Genomic DNA, 17,532 nt, shown 5'->3' with positions numbered 1-17,532 from the left:
AGAGTGATTCTCACTGAAAAGATGGGAGGAAGGGAAGTAAGCAAGAGCGAACATGTGTGAGAGAGACAAAAAGGATAGCAGGGTCAGAGAGAAAGATTATTAATGGAAGAGAGAAAGACAATTAAGGAAAAACAGATCTATCTTGCTGCTGGACTATAAGGCTTGGTGAAGGTGCGAGTGATGACTTGTAGACTTGGTTCACTCCAATGGGTCACTGTTGGCAGTCTCAGGATCATTGGTTGTAGATAAATGCTGCCCTGGTGTAAAATTTTAAGTGAAAACTCGTTGGCCTTCGGGATTTTTTTTTGTCAGGACTATGAGACCGAACCCAGTCCGTTGCTTTTCATTGCAATTCTAATTGTTGCCCATCTCGATCTTTTTGAGTCCTTTCATGCTGTATGCTTCTTCCAGAGCGAGAAAATGATTTGCTGCCTGTCCCTGTCTCCTGTGACCCACTGAGAGAGAGCAGACAGGAGTCGAACGCGTGCTGTTACCCATACTGGAGTGTGGAGGAATGGGACAGCTTATTTTACTTTATCCTTTTCCCTTCCTGAGTCCTTTCCCCTTGTTGTTTGGTGTGGCTCCGCTTTCTCGTTGTCTTCTTGTTTTCATTGATTTCCAATGGGTTACTTTAGTTATTGATTATGTTTTAGTCAGACATCTGGGACCAGACCACTCCATCTTACAGTTGATTCACGGTTGAGTCTCTTCATCAAGACCCTCAAACAGTCCATGTGAACTCAAAGCTACCCAACCACAACACATCCCCACAGCTTCATGGCTGACCCACATTGGATCCTGGTCCAGCAGTGCCCAGACTTTAAAATTCTCATCCTTGTTTTCAAATCCCCCTGTAGTCTCACTCCTTCCAATCTCTGTAACCTCATCTAGCCCCACAAACCTCTAATAGATCTGCATTCCACCAATTCTGGTCTCTTGAGCATCCCTGATTTTAATCACTCCATCGTTGATGGCCATGCCTTAAGCTTCAGCCCTAAGCTCTGGAGTTCCCTCCCTAAACCTCTCTGCCACTCTTGCCTCTCTTTCTTATGGTCTTCTGTTCTTGTTCTCTTTTAAAAGCTCCTTAAAACATGCATCTTTGACCAAACGTTTGACCACTTGTCCTATTATCTTCTTATGTCGCTCAGTGTCCAATTTTGTTTGATAATTGCTCCTGTGAAGTGTCTTGCTGCTTTTTACAAAATTACAGGTGCTATATAAATGGAATAAAAACAGAACAGAAAAATTCAGCAGGTCTGGTGGCATCTGTGGAGAGGGGAACAGTTAACGTTTTGAGTCCAATATGACAGTCATTTTAACTCTGTCAACTCTGCTTCTCTCGCCACCAACGCTGCTGAGTTTTTACAGCACTTCCTGTTTTTATTGCCGACCTCCCACATCCACGGTATTTTGCTATACAAATGGAAGCTGTTGTTGGCGAGAATCTAACGCTTAGAGTTATGGAATGGACAGAGGGATGTGGCGTTCTCCACACCACCTTTCTCCAGACCCACGTCCTGGGGGGGATTATAGGGAAATGCGATGACATTTCTCGACTGGAAAGAGCTGGTCATCGGGGAAGGGTGAGAGTCAGATGCAGAGAACTGGAGCTGGCTGCTGAATCTATCAATTTATGTGGGATGATCCAGACATATTGAGCAATGCTATTCCTAAAAACTAACAAAGAACAGCAACAAAGATAGAAAAATAATATCAGGAGTGGGTTAGCTTGCAAAGCAAACAGTACCCTAAAACTTCCTTCCTTACTGGGATTAAGGGTTATTTTATATTCTGTAGGTTTTGATAACGGGATTAGGTAATTATTATTTCCTGTAGTTGGGGAGTCAGTAACAAGGGGATCATCAATTTAAACTTATCATTGAAAGAATGAGGAGACAGGCTATTTTCAGAATTACTGGAGCGCAGAATGTTTACCAACGGGGAGTCCTTAATGCAGAGATTATTGCATTTTTCAAGGAACATGAGCACTTGAAACAAAGGAAGATACACGGCCATAGGAGAGAGTGGGGCAGTAGGATTAATATGAGATTACTCCAGCAAAGAAGCAGCACAAACATCAAGAGCCAAACGATGTCTGTGCCGTGAACTCCGAGTTCCATGACTTGGTATAAGAAGAAGGGCTTGCATTTCTTTCATGACATCAGAATGTCCCAAAGTTCTTACAGCCAATGAAATATTTCTCAAGTGCAGTCACTGTTGTAATGTAGGAAATGCAGCAGCCAACTTGTGCACAGCAAGATCCCACAAACAGCAATGTAATAATGGCTGGATAATCTGTTTGTATCAATCTTGGTTGAGGAATAAACTTATGCCAGGACACGTGGGAGAACTCACCTATCTGAGAGGGCAGACAGGGCCACTGTTTAATGTCTCACCTGAAAGATAGCACCTCCGACAGTGTAGTGCTCCCCGGGAGTGTAAAGGAAAGATCCCTTATTCCCCATAGGCAGATAGTCTCATATGCATTACCCAGCACGATGGCAATGTACTGCTGGACCCGTCTTTGTACCAATGATATATCCCAAATCCTGTTCACAAAAACCAGTCCTACAAAAACACTCACCCCGCCTTCAGTCAAGAGGAATTACATTCTATTAAATTACAGAAACTGTCTATGACACAAGAAAGATACTCCATGCACGCACCATGCCCTCTGTTACTGCATTGAACAAATAGACCCATGGAATCAGAGAACCTTACAGGAGGTGGGCGTTTGGCCAGTCATGCTTATGCCAGCTTTTTTTATTCATTCACGGGATGTGGGCATCGCTGGCTGGGCCAGCATTTATTGCCCATCCCTAATTGTCCTTAAGAAGGTGGTGGGGAGCTGCCTTCTTGAATCCCAGCAGTCCATGTGGTGTAGGTACACCCACAGTGCTGTTAGGAAGGGAGTTCCAGGATTTTGACCCAGTGACAGTGAAGGAACGGCGATATATTTCCAAGTCAGGTTGGTGAGTGACTTGGAGGGGAACTTGCAGGTGGTGGTGTTCCCATGTGTCTGCTGCCCTTGTCCTTCTAGATGGTAGTGGTCATGGATTTGGAAGGTGCAGCCTAAGGAGCCTTGGTGAATTCCTGCAGTGCATCTTGTAGATGGTACACTCTGCTGCTACTGTGCATCGGTGGTGGAGGGAGTGAATGTTTGTGGATGTGGTGCCAATCAAGGGGGCTGTTTTTCCTGAACGGTGTCAAGCTTCTTGATGTTGTGGGAGCTGCACTCATCCAGGCAAGTGGGGAGTATTCTATCACACTCCTGACTTGTGCCTTGTAGATGGTGGACAGGCTTTGGGGAGTCAGGAGGTGAGTTACTCATCGCATGATTCCTAGCCTCTGACCTGCTCTTGTAGCCACAGTATTTATATGGCTAGTCCAGTTCAGTTTCTGGTCAATGGTAATCCTCAGGATGTTGATAGTGGGGGATTCACTGATGGCAATGCCATTGAATGTCAAGGGATGATGGTTAGATTCTCTCTTGTTGGAGATGGTCATTGCCTGGCACTTGTGTGGTGCAAATGTTACTTGCCACTTGTCAGCCCAAGCCGGAATATTGTCCAACTCTTGTTGCATTTGGACAATACCTGAGGAGTCGTGAATGGTGCTGAACATTGTGCAATCAACAGTGAACACCCCCACTTCTGACCTTATGATAGAAGGAAGGTCATTGATGAAGCAGCTGAAGATAGTTGGGCTGAAGACACTATCCTGAGAAACTCCTGCAGTGATGTCCTGGAACTGAGATGATTGACCTCCAACAACCACAACCATCTTCCTTTGTGCTAGGTATGATTCCAACCAATGGAGAATTTTCCCCATGATTCCCATTGACTCCAGTTTTGCTAGGGCTCCTTGATGTCACACTTGGTCAAATGCTGCCTTGACGTCAAGGGCAGTCACTCTCACCTCACCTCAGGAGTTCAGCTCTTTTGTCCATGTTTGAACCAAGGCTGTAATGAGGCCAGGAGCTGAGTGGCCCTTGCAGAACCCAAACTGGGCATCAGTGAGCTGGCTGTTGCTAAGCAAGTGCTGCTTGATAGCACTGTTGATGACCTCTTCCATTGCTTTACAGATGAACGAGAGTAGACTGATGGGGCAATAATTAGCCGGGTTGGATTTGTCCTGCTTTTTGTGTACAGTATATACCTGGGCAATTTTCCACATAGCTGGGTAGATGCCAGTGTTGTAGCTGTACTGGAACAGCTTGGCTCGGGGCACGGCAAGTTCTGGAGCACAAGTCTTCAGTACTATTGCCGGAATATTGTCAGGGCCCATAGCCTTTGCAGTATCCAGTGCCTTCAACTATTTCTTGATATCACATGGAGTGAATCGAATTGGCTGAAGGCTGGCACCTGTGATACTGGGGACCTCCGGAGAATGCCGAGATGGATCATCCACTTGGCACTTCTGGCTGAAGATTGTAGCAAATGCTTCAGCCTTATCTTTTGCACTGATGTGCTGGACTCCTCCATCATTGAGGATGGGGATATTTGTGGACCCTCCTCCACCAGTGAGTTGTTTAATTGTCCACCACCATTCACGAATGACGTGGCAGGACTGCAGAGCTTAGATCTGATCCATTGGTTGTGGGATCGCTTAGCTCTGTCCATCATTTGCTGCTTATGCTGTTTGGCACACAAGTAGTCCTGTGTTATAGCTTCGCCAGGTTGACACCTCATTTTTAGGTATGCCTGGTGCTGCTCCTGACATGCCCTCCTGCACTTTTCATTGAACCAGGCTTGGTCTCCTGGCTTGAAGGAACTGAGGGCATCCTGGCTAAGTTTGCAGATGATACAAAGATAGGTGGAGGGACAGTTAGTATTGAGGAGGCAGGGAGGCTGCAGAAGGATTTGGACAGGTTAGGAGAATGGGCAAAGAAGTGGCAGATGGAATACAACGTGGGGAAGTGTGAGGTCATGCACTTTGGTAGGAAGAATAGAGGCATAGACTATTTTCTAAATGGGGAGAGAATTCAGAAATCTGGAGTGCAAAGGGACTTGGGAGTCCTAGTCCAGGATTCTCTTAATGTTAACTTGCAGGTTGAGTCGGTAGTTAGGAAGGCAAATGCAACGTTGGCATTTATTTCGAGAGGAATAGAATATAAAAGCAGGGATGTGCTGCTGAGGCTTTATAAGGCTCTGGTCAGACCACATTTAGAATATTGTGAGCAACTTTGGGCCCCGTATTTCAGGAAGGATGTTCTGGTCCTGGAGAGGGTCCAGAGGAGGTTCACAAGAAACTTTCCCAGGAATGAAAGGCTTAACATATGAGGAATGTTTGTGGACTCTGGGCCTAAACTCGATGGAGTTTAGAAGGATGAGGGTAGATCTGATCAAAACTTACAGAATACTGAAAGGCCTGGATAGAGTGGATGTGGGGAAGATGTTTCCATTATTAGGAGAGACTAGGACCTGAGGGCACAGCCTCAGAGTAAAGGGAAGACCTTTTAGAACAGAGATGAGGAGAAACTTCTTTAGCCAGAGAGTGGTGAATCTATGGAATTCATTGCCACAGAAGGCTGTGGAGGCCAGGTCATTGAGTGTATTTAAGACTGAGATAGATAGGTTCTTGATTGGTAAGGGGATCAAAGGTTACGGGGAGAAGGTGGGAGAATGGGGTTGAGAAACTTATCAGCCATGATTGAATGGCGGAGCAGACTCGATGGGCCGAATGGCCTAATTTCTGCTCCTATGTCTTATGGTCTTATGGTAGAGTGGGGGAGACACCGGGCCATGAGGTTACAGATTGTGTTCGAGTACAATTCTGCTGCTGCTGATGGCCCACAGCACCTCGTGGATACCCAGTCACAATTTGATAGATCTGTTCAAAACCTATCCCGTTTAGCATGGTGATAGTGCCACACAACATGATGGAGGGTATCCTCAATGTGAAGGTGTAATGGTCACTCCTACCGGTACTGTCGTGGACAGATACATCTGCGGCAGGCGGGTTGATGAGAATGGTGTCAAGTATGCCTTTCCCTCTTGTTGGTTCCCTCACCACCTGCTGCAGACCCAGTCTAGCAGCTCTGTCATTCAGGACTCGGCCAGCTTGGTCATTAGTGGTGCTACTGAGCCACTCTTGGTGACATTGAAGTGCTCACCCAGAGTTCATTCGGAGCCCTTGCCACCCTCAGTGCTTCTTCCAAGTGGTGCTTAACATGGAGGAGCACTGATTCATCAGCTGAGGGAGGGCGGTACGTGGTAATCAGCAGGAGGTTTCCTTGCCCATATTTGACCTGATGCCATCGGGCTTCATGGGGTCCAGAGTTGGCATTGAGGTCCCCAGCATCAAAGAAGCAGATGGGTTTTTACAACAGGTGGCCATGGTTTCATGGTCAGCATTAGACTTTTAATTCCAGATTTTTATTGATTCCAAATTTCACCACCTGCCGGGTACCTAGGGAATTTCCCTGGATCTCTGGATTACTAGTCCAGTGACAATCCCACTACACCATCACCTCCCCTAAATGCTGCTTGATGGTGCTGTTCAATTTCTCATATCCCATCTTTCCCCCTGTAAATTACTCCTCTTTATGTATATATCCAGTTACCTTCTTTAAAGCTCCTGTTGAATCTGCTTCCACCACCCTCTCAGATAGTATGTTCTAGACCATAAAGATCCTCTGTGTGAAGAAATATCTCCTCATTTTCCCTCAAGTTCTTTTGGCAATTATTTTAATTTCTGGTTTCCAATCCCCATGTTACAGAGGAAATGGTGTGTTAGATGGAAACCACAGATCTGGCACTTTACCTCTGACTCCAACAAAAATAGACTTGAATTGTCTCAGGAATTACAGGAGTTCATTGGATGGGATACACAAACTTTTCTGGTTCGAGTCCATCCCACTACTTTGTGTAGGCTACTGGCATGTGATAAGCATGTCCAAAAAAGAACTTGCCATGTAACACACTTGGGTGGGGGATGGGGAACCCAGTGGGACAGCAGCTCTTCAAGGGGGTTGCAAGTTACAATGAAAGGAAATGTTGCAGAGAGAGAGAGAGAGAGAGAGAAGTTGTCTAGTCGTTTATAGCACTGTTTCTTTTGATGTTGAAGATTCAAAAATCCCTTTAAGAAGCATGTCAGGTCCCAGTACTCCCTTACACCAAGGTTATAGAGAGAGGAAGGTATGTGTAGTGTTTAATTATTCGGTGTTTGATTATGTGTGTCTGTTGACTGCTGACTGCTCATTGTGTATGATTAGTTTACCCTGGGTGTGGTCATTTAGAAAAAGGAACTAAACCATAGGCAAGCTGCTGTGAACATGACAGCAGACATTTTAAAGCATTGAATAAGTCTGTGTGTGCAACAGGAATTTTAGTGTAACATCTCTGCATATCTCCAAGGCACATAACACAACAGTGTGGACTGGCTGGCGCAGTCTTGATGAGGGGGCTATTTAAGTAAAATTTCATATTAAAATGAGGGGTGCACTGTGACCCATGTATTTTGTTTCCAGTTGAGTGTCCAGTTATGTTACTGGTGTTATTCACTGATATCTGCTTTTTTTTGCTGATACCTGCCCTCTTATTGGTGAGTTTCATTGACTTCAGTTTTGCTAGATATCAATGGGAATCAGGGGGAAAACTATCCACTGATTGGAGTCATACCTAGCACAAAGGAAGATGGTTGTGGTTGTTGGAGGTCAATCATCTCAGCTCCAGGATATCACTGCAGGAGTTCCTTAGGGTAGTGTCTGCAGCCCAAACATCTTCAGCTGCTTCATCAGGGACTTCTCTTCCATCATAAGGTCAGGAGAAAAGATATTCGCTGATGATATTGAAGCAGTCGGTGTTCTTGTGCAACAAGGCCTGGACAACATTTAGTGCATGGGCTGCTAAGTGGCAAGTAACATTCACATCACACAAGTGCCAGGGAATGACCATCTCCAGCAAGGATTAACCTAACCATCTCCCCTTGACATTCAACGTCACTCCCATTACTGAATTCCCCACTATCAACACCCAGGGGCTTACCATTGACCAGAAACCAGCCATATAAATACTGTGGCTACAAGAGCATGTCAGAAGCAGGAAATTCTGCAGACTCCCCAAAGCCTGTCCACCATCTCCAAGGCACAAGTCAGGAGTGTGATGGAATACTCCCCACTTGCCTGGATGAGTGCAGCTCCCACAACACTCAAGAAGCTCGACACCATCCAGGACAAAGCAGCTGCTTGATTGGCACCACATGCACCACCTGAAACTTTCACCCTCTCAGCCATTGAGGCACAGTAGCAGCAGTGTGTACCATCTACAAGATACACTGCAGAAACTCACCATGGCTTCTTCAACAGCACCTTCCAAACCCATGACCACTACCATCTAGAAGGACAAGTTCCCCACCAAACTACACACCATCCTGACTTGGAAATATATCACCGTTCCTTCACTGTTGCTGGATCAAATTCCTGGAACTCCCTCCTGAACAGGACCTACACCACAGGGACTGCAGCGGTTCAAGAAGGCAGCTCACCACCACCACCTCAAGGGGTAATTAGGGATGGGCAACAAATGCTGGCCCAGCCGGCAAAGCCCATATCCTGTGAAGAATGAAAAAAAAGACTCTGCTGTTACAGGTGTCTCTCAATGACCTATCCTTCCCTCTATCCCCCTCACTGTCTGAGGCTGAACCAGAATGTTCAGAAATATGAAAGCTCACAGACCAGTAACACAATTTCTCTCTCTACAAAGGTTAACAGATTTGCTGATAAGTCAAGCAATTTCTGTTCTTATTTCAGATTTATGGCATATGCGATATTTTGTTTTTGTATCAATATTTCCTTAAATGTCTTGGAGTCATCTATTATTTGCGAGTGCAATGTGACCCTTAAGTGTGCTATATAAATGAAAGCAATTGTTGTTGAAGTTTCAGTGATATCTGTTCTGGTACCTGTGTCTCTCACTCATATTGGGTGGCTGTAACAGAATGATAGAACAAAGAGTCTGAGATATACCAATGAAAAATATTTGTAGTATCATTAATACAGAAAACAATACCATTAGAGCTGTGGGGTATATCAGGGAGTGTTACTGTGTGGGGTGAACCAGGGAGTATTACAGAGTGAGGCATTTCAGGGAAGGTTACTGTGTGGGGTAGATCTGGTAGTGTTACAGTATGGGGTATATCAATGAGTATTACCGTGAGGTCTGTGGGGAATATTAATGACTGTTTCAGTGAGGGGTGTGGGGTAGATCAATGAGTGACACGGTGAAGTGTGTATCAGTGAGTGTTACAGTGAGGGGCAGGGGTATATCAGTGAGTGTTACAGTGAGGGATCTGAGGTATATCAGTGGGTGTGCCAGTGAGGGGTGTGAGGTATAACAGCAAGTATTACAGTGAAGAGTTTGGGTTAGACTGGTGAGTGTTATAATGAAGGGTGTGGGGTATATCAGCGAATGTGCCAGTGAGAAATGTGGGGCATTCAGAGTGTTACAGTGATGGGTGTGGGTATATCAGTGAGTGTTACAGTGATGGGTGTGGGTATATCAGTGAGTGTTACAGTGAGGGGTGTGGGGTATAGCAGTTAGTGTTACAATGAGGGGTGTGGGGTATATCAGTGAGTGTTACAGTGAGGTGTGTGGGGTATATCAGAGTGTTACAGTGAGGGGTGTGGGGTAAATCAGAGAGTGTTACAGTGAGGGGTGTGGTGTATATCAGAGAGTGTTACAGTGAGGTGTATTGGGCATATGAGACTGTTACAGTGAGGGGTGTGGGGTATATCAGTGAGTGTTACAGTGATGTGTGTGGGGTAAATCAAAGTGTTACAGCGATGTGTGTGGGGTATATCAGTGAGTGTTACAGTGAGGGATGTGGAGTATATCAGAATGTTCCAGTGAGGGGTGTGGAGTATATCAGTGAGTGTTATAGTGAGGGGTGCGGGGTATATCAGTGAATGTTCCAGTGAGGAATGTGGGGCATTTCAGAGTGTTACAGTGATGTGTGTGGGGTATATCAGTGAGTGTTACAGTGTTATGTGTGGGGTATATCAGTGAGTTTTACAGTGAGTGTTGTGGGGTATATCAGTGATTGTTACAGTGAGGGATGTGGGGTATATCAGTGAATGTTATAGTCAGGGGTGTGGGGTGTATCAGTGAATGTTACAATGAGGTGTATGTGGTATATCAGTGGGTGCTGCAATGAGGACTGTGGGGTATATCGAAGAGTGTTATAGTGAGGGGTGTGGGGCATATCAGAGTATTACTGTGAGGGGCATGGGGTATATCAGAGGATGTTCCAGTGAGGGGTGTGGGGTATACAAACAAGTGTTACAGTGAAGTGTTTGGTGTAGATCAATAAGTGTCAAAGTGAGGGGTGTGGGATATATCAGAGCGTTACAGTGAGGGGTGTGGGGTATATCAGTGTGCTACAGTGAGGTGTGTGGGATATATCAGAGAGTTACAGTGAGGGGTGTGGGGTATACAGTGAGCATTACAGTGATGGATTTGGGGTATATAAGTGAGTGTTCCAATGAGAGGTGTGTGGTATATCAGTGAGTGTTACAGTGAGGGGTGTGTGGTATATCAGTGTCACAGTGTGGGGTGTGGGGTATATCAGTGAGTGTCACAGTGAGGGATCTGGGGTATATCAGTGGGTGTTCCAGTGAGATATGTGATGTATAACAGTAAGTGTTACAGTGAAGAATTTGGGTTAGACTGGTGAGTGTTATAGTGAGAGATGCAGGGTATATCAGCGAATGTGCCAGTGAGGAATGTGGGGCATTTCAGAGTGTTGCAGAGAGGGGTGTGGGGTATATCAGAGTGTTACAGTAACGGGTGTGGGGTATATCAGAGAGTTACAGTAATGGGTGTGTGGTATATCAGACTGTTACAGTGAGGTTGTGGGGTATATCAGTGAGTGTTACAGTGAGGGGTGTGGGGTACATCAGAGTGTTACAGTAATGGGTGTGGGGTATATCAGTGAATGTTACTGTGAGGGGTGTGGGATAAATCAGAGTGTTACAGTGTTGTGTGGGGTATATCAGTGAGTGTTACAGTGATGTGTGTGGGGTATATCAGTGAGTATTACAGTGAGGGATGTGGAGTATATCAGAGTGTTACAGTGAGGCATGTGAAGTATATCAGTGAGTGTTACAGTGAGGGGTGTGGGGTATATCAGCGAGTGTTACAGTGATGTGAGTGGGGTATATCAGTGAATTTTACAGTGAGGGGTGTGGGATAAATTAGTGTGTTACAGTGAAGGGGTGTGGGGTATATCAGTGAGTGTTACAGAGATGGGTGTGGGTATATCAGTGAGTGTTACAGTGATGGGTGTGGGTATATCAGTGAGTGTTACTGTGAGGGGTGTGGGGTATATCAGTGAGTGTTACAGTGAGGGGTGTGGGGTATAGCAGTGAGTGTTACAATGAGGGGTGTGGGGTATATCAGTGATTGTTACAGTGAGGTGTGTGGGGTATATCAGAGTGTTACAGTGAGGGGTGTGGGGTAAATCAGTGAGTGTTACAGTGAGGGGTGTGGGGTATATCAGTGAGTGTTAGAGTGAGGGATGTGGAGTATATCAGCAAGTGTTAGAGTGAGGGATGTGGAGTATATCAGCGAGTGTTACAGTGATGTGCGTGGGATATATCAGTAGTGTTACAGTGAGGGGTGTGGCGTATATCAGTGAATGTTACAGTGAGTTGTGTGGGGTATATCAGTGACTGTTACAGTGAGGGGTGTGGAGTATATCATTGTGTTACAGTGAGGGGTGTGGGGATATCAGTGATTGTTACAGTGAAGGGTGTGGAGTATATTAGTGAGTGTTACACTGAGGTTTGTGGGGTATGTCAGTGAGTCTTACAGTGATGTGTGTGGGGTATATCAGAGTGTTACAGTGATGTGTGTGGGGTATATCAGTGAGTGTTATGATGAGGGGTGTGGAGTATATCAGTGAGTTTTACAGTGAAAGGTGTGGAGTATATCAGTGAGTGTTACAGTGATGTTTGTGAGGTGTATCAGAGTGTTATAGTGAAGTGTGTGGGGTATATCAGTGAGTATTACAGTGCGGGTTGTGGGGTATATCAGTGTGTGTTACAGTGAGGGTTGTGCAGTATATCAGTGAGTGTTACAATGAGGGTTGTGGGGTATATCAATGTGTTACAGTGAGGGGTGTGGGATATATCAGAGTGTTACAGTGATGTGTGTGGAGTATATCAGTGAGTGTCACAGTGTGGGGTGTGGGGTATATCAGTGTGTTACAGTGTGGGGTGTGGGGTATATTAGTGTGTTACCATGTTGGGTGTGGGGTATATCAGTGAGTGTCACAGTGAGGGGTGTGGGGTATATCAGTGTGTTACAGTGTGGGGTGTGGGGTATATCAGTGAGTGTCACAGTGAGGGGTATGGGGTATATCAGTGAGTGTTACAGTGAGGGGTGTGGGGTATATCAGTGAGTGTTACAATGAGCGGTGTGGGGTATATCAGTGAGTGTCACAGTGAGGGTTGTGGGGTATATCAGTGAGTTTTACAGTCAGAGGTGTGGGATATATCAGAGTGTTACAGTGTGCGGTGTGGGGTATCTCAGTGAGTGTTACAGTGAGGGGTGTGGGATATATCAGTGATTGTTAGAGTGAGGGTTGTGGAGTATATTAGTGAGTGTTACAGTGAAGTTTGTGGGGTATATCAGAGTCTTACAGTGAGGGGTGTGGGGTAATTCAGGGAGTGTTATAGTGAGGTGTGTGGGGTATATCGTCAGTGTTACAGTGAGGGATGTGGACTATATCAGTGTGTGTTACACTGATGGGCGTGGGGTATATCAGTGAGTGTTACTGTGAGGGGTGTGGAGTATATCAGTGAATGTCATAGTGAGGGATCTAGGGTATATCAGTGGGTGTTCCAGAGAGGGATGTGGTGTATAACAGTGAGTGTTACAGTGAAGAGTTTGGGTTAGACTGTTGAGTGTTATAGTGAGGGGTGTGGGGTATATCAGCAAATGTTCCAGTGAGGAATGTGGGGCATTTCAGAGTGTTACAGTGATGTGTGTGGGGTGTATCAGTGAGTGTTACAGTGAGGGGTGTGGGGTATATCAGAGAGTGTTACAGTGAGTGGTGTGGGGCATATCACAGTGTTACAGTATCGGGTGTGGGGTATAACAGAGTGTTACAGTGAGGGGTGTGGGGTATATCAGTGAGTGTTACAGTGACTGGTGAGGGGTACATGAGAGTGTTACAGTGTGGGGTATATCAGTGAGTGTTACTGTGAGGGATGTGGGATATATCAGAGTGTTACAGAGAGGGGTGTGGGGTATATCAGTGAGTGTTACAGTGAAGTGTGTGGGGTATATCAGAGTGTTACAGTGAGGGGTGTGGGGTATATCACTGAGTGTAACAGTGAGGGGTGTGGGGTATATCAGTGAGTATTACTGTGAGGGATGTGGATTATATCAGAATGTTACCTTGAGGGGTGTGGAGTATATCAGTGAGTGTTACAGTGCGGGGTGTGGGGTATATCAGTGAGTGTTACAGTGAGGTTTGTGGGGTATATCAATGAGTGTTACAGTGATGTGTGTGGGGTATATCAGAGTGCTACAGTGATGTGTGTGGGATATATCAGAGTGTTACAGTGATGTGTTTGTGGTATATCAGTGAGTGTTACAGTGAGAGTTGTGGGGTATATCAGTGAGTGTTACAGTGTGGGGTGTGGAGTATATCATTGAGTGTTACAGTGCGGGATGTGGGGTATATCAGTGAGTGTTACAGTGAGGGATGTGGATTATATCAGATTGTTACAGTGAGGGGTGTGGAGTATATCAGTGAGTGTTACAGTGATATGTGTGGGGTTTATCAGTAAGTGTTACAGTGAGGGGTGTGGGGTATATCAGAGAGTGTTACAGTGAGGGATGTGGATTATATCAGATTGTTACAGTGAGGGGTGTGGAGTATATCAGTGAGTGTTACAGTGAGGGGTGTGGGGTATATCAGAGTGTTACAGTGAGGGGTGTGGGGTATATCACTGAGTGTAACAGTGAGGGGTGTGGGGTATATCAGTGAGTATTACTGTGAGGGATGTGGATTATATCAGAATGTTACCTTGAGGGGTGTGGAGTATATCAGTGAGTGTTACAGTGCGGGGTGTGGGGTATATCAGTGAGTGTTACAGTGAGGTTTGTGGGGTATATCAATGAGTGTTACAGTGATGTGTGTGGGGTATATCAGAGTGCTACAGTGATGAGTGTGGGATATATCAGAGTGTTACAGTGATGTGTTTGTGGTATATCAGTGAGTGTTACAGTGAGAGTTGTGGGGTATATCAGTGAGTGTTACAGTGTGGGGTGTGGAGTATATCATTGAGTGTTACAGTGCGGGATGTGGGGTATATCAGTGAGTGTTACAGTGAGGGATGTGGATTATATCAGATTGTTACAGTGAGGGGTGTGGAGTATATCAGTGAGTGTTACAGTGATATGTGTGGGGTTTATCAGTAAGTGTTACAGTGAGGGGTGTGGGGTATATCAGAGAGTGTTACAGTGAGGGATGTGGATTATATCAGATTGTTACAGTGAGGGGTGTGGAGTATATCAGTGAGTGTTACAGTGAGGGGTGTGGGTATATCAGTGAGTGTTAGATTGAGGGATGTGGAGTATATCAGCCAGTGTTACAGTGATGTGCGTGTGGTATATCAGCGAGTGTTACAGTGAGGAATGTGGAGTATATCAGTGAGTTTCACAGTGAGGGATGTGAGGTATATCAGTGAGTGTTACAGTGAGATGTATGGTGTATATCAGACTGTTGCAGTGAGAGGTGTGGGGTATATCAGTGAGTGTTACAGTGAGGTGTGTGGGGTATATCAGAGTGTTACAGTGAGGGGTGTGGGGTATATCAGTGAGTGTTACAGTGATGTGTGTGGGGTAAATCAAAGTGTTACAGTGATGTGTGTGGGGTATATCACTGAGTGTAACAGTGAGGGGTGTGGGGTATATCAGTGAGTGTTACAGTGAGGGATGTGGATTATATCAGAATGTTACCTTGAGGGGTGTGGAGTATATCAGTGAGTGTTACAGTGAGGGGTGTGGGGTATTTCAGTGAGTGTTACAGTGAGGGGTGTGGGGTATATCAGTGAGTGTTACAGTGAGGGGTGCGGGGTACATTAGAGTGTTACAGTGAGGGTTGTGGGGTATATCAGTGAGTGTTACAGTGAGGGGTGCAGGCTATAGGTATATCAGAGTGATACAGTGAGGGGTGTGGGGTATATCAGTGAGTGTTATAGTGAGGTGTGCGGGGTATATCAGAGTGTTACAGTGAGGGTGTGGGGTATATCAGTGAGTGTTACAGTGAGGTGTGCGAGGTATATCAGAGTGTTACAGTGAGGGGTGCGGGATATGTCAGATTGTTACAGTGATGTTTGTGTGGGGTATATCAGTGAGTGTTACAGTGAGGGGTGTGGGATATATCAGTGAGTGTTAAAGTGAGGGGTGTGGGGTATATCAGTGAATGTTAAAGTGAGGGGTGTGGGGTATATCAGTGAGTGTTACAGTGAGGGGTGTAGCGTATATCAGTGAGTGTTACAGTGAGGGATGTGGAGTATATCAGCGAGTGTTACAGTGATGAGTGTTGGGTATATCAGTGAGTGTTACATTGAGTGGTGTGGGGTACATCAGATTGTTACAGTGAGGTGTGTGGGGTATATCAGAGTGTTACAGTGAGGTGTGTGGGGTATATCAGTGAGTGTTACTGTGAGGGATGTGGGATATATCAGAGAGTTACAGAGAGGTATCTGGGGTATATCAGTCAGTGATACCGTGATGTGTGTGGGGTATATCAGTGAGTGTTACAGTGCGGGATGTGGAGTATATCAGTGAGTGTTACAGTGAGTCGTGTAGGGTATATCACTGAGTGTTACTGTGAGGGGTGTGGAGTATATCAGTGAGTGTCACAGTGAGGGAACTGGGGTCTATCAGTGGGAGTTCCAGTGAGGGATGTGGTGTATAACAGTGAGTGTTACAGTGAAGAGTTTGGGTTAGACTGGTGAATGTTATATTGTGGGGTTTGGGTTATATCAGTGAGTGTTAAAGTGAGGTGTCTGCGGTATATCAGTGAATGTTACAGTGATGTGTTTGGGTTATGTCAGAGTGTTACAGTAATGTGTGGGGTATGTAACTGAGTCTTACAGTGATGTGTGTTGGGTATATCAGTGAGTGTTATGATGAGGGGTGTGAAGTATATCAGTGAGTGTTACAGTGAAGAATGTGGTGCATTTCAGAGTGTTACAATGAGAGGTTTGGGGCATATCAGAGTGTTACAGTAATGGGTGAGGGGTATAACAGAGTGTTACAATGAGCGGTGTGGGGTACATGAGAGTGTTACAGTGTGGGGTATATCAGTGAGTGTTACTATGAGGGATGTGGGATATATCAGAGTGTTACAGAGAGGGGTGTGGTGTATATCAGTGGGTGTTACAGTGAGGGGTGTGGGGTATATCAGTGAGTGTTACAGTGAGGGGTGTGGGGTATATCAGTGAGTGTTACAGTGAGGGTTGTGGGGTATATCAGTGAGTGTTACACTGAGGGGTGTGGGGTATATCAGTGAGTGTTACAGTGAGGGGTGTGGGGTACATCAGAGTGTTACAGTGAGGTGTGTGGGGTATATCAGAGTGTTACAGTGAGGTGTGTGGGGTATATTAGTGAGTGTTACTGTGAAGGATGTGGGATATATCAGAGTGTTACAGAGAGGTGTCTGGGGTATATCAGTCAGTGATACCGTGATGTGTGTGGGGTATATCAGTGAGTGTTACAGTGCGGGATGTGGACTATATCAGTGAGTGTTACAGTGAGGGGTGTGGGATATATTTCTGGGTGCTACTGTGAGGGGTGTGGAGTATATCAGTGAGTGTCACAGTGAGGGAACTGGGGTATATCAGTGGGAGTTCCAGTGAGGGATGTGGTGTATAACAGTGAGTGTTACAGAGAAGAGTTTGGGTTAGACTGGTGAATGTTATATTGTGGGGTGTAGGGTATATCAGTGAGTGTTACAATGAGGGGTTTGGTGTATATCAGTGAGTGTTACAGTGAGGGATGTGGACTATACGAGTGAGTGTCACAGTGAGGTGTGTGGTGTATATCAGTGAGTGTTACAGTGAGGGATGTGGACTATACGAGTGAGTGTCACAGTGAGGTGTGTGGGGTATATCAGTAAGTGTTACAGTGAGTGGTGTGGGGTATATCAGTGAGTGTTACAGTGAGGGGTGTGGGGTATATCAGTGAGTGTTACAGTGAGGTGTGTGGGGTATATCATTGTGTTACAGTGAGGGGTGTGGGGATATCAGTGATTGTTACAGTGAGGGGTGTGGAGTATATTAGTGAGTGTTACAGTGAGGTTTGTGGGGTATGTCAGTGTGTGTTACAGTGATGTGTGTGGGGTAAATCAGAGAGTTACAGTGATGTGTGTGGGGTATATCAGTGAGTGTTATGATGAGGGGTGTGGAGTATATCAGTGAGTTTTACAGTGAAAGGTGTGGAGTATATCAGTGAGTGTTACAGTGATGTTTGTGAGGTATATCAGAGTGTTACAGTGATGTGTGTGGGGTAT

General features: G+C 45.6%; 1 protein-coding gene across 1 annotated transcript in view; it reads left to right on the top strand.

Moving 5' to 3' along the window:
* rims4 (regulating synaptic membrane exocytosis 4) overlaps window positions 1-17,532 on the top strand; it is a 186,500-nt gene that overhangs the window by 25,446 nt on the left and 143,522 nt on the right. The gene's annotated exons all lie outside the window — the stretch shown is intronic.

Source organism: Carcharodon carcharias, chromosome 14 (genome assembly GCF_017639515.1).
Source record: "Carcharodon carcharias isolate sCarCar2 chromosome 14, sCarCar2.pri, whole genome shotgun sequence".
NCBI lineage: Eukaryota > Metazoa > Chordata > Chondrichthyes > Lamniformes > Lamnidae > Carcharodon > Carcharodon carcharias.
Note: the sequence above shows the minus strand (reverse complement) of the source record. Positions and strands in the feature narration are given on the sequence as shown.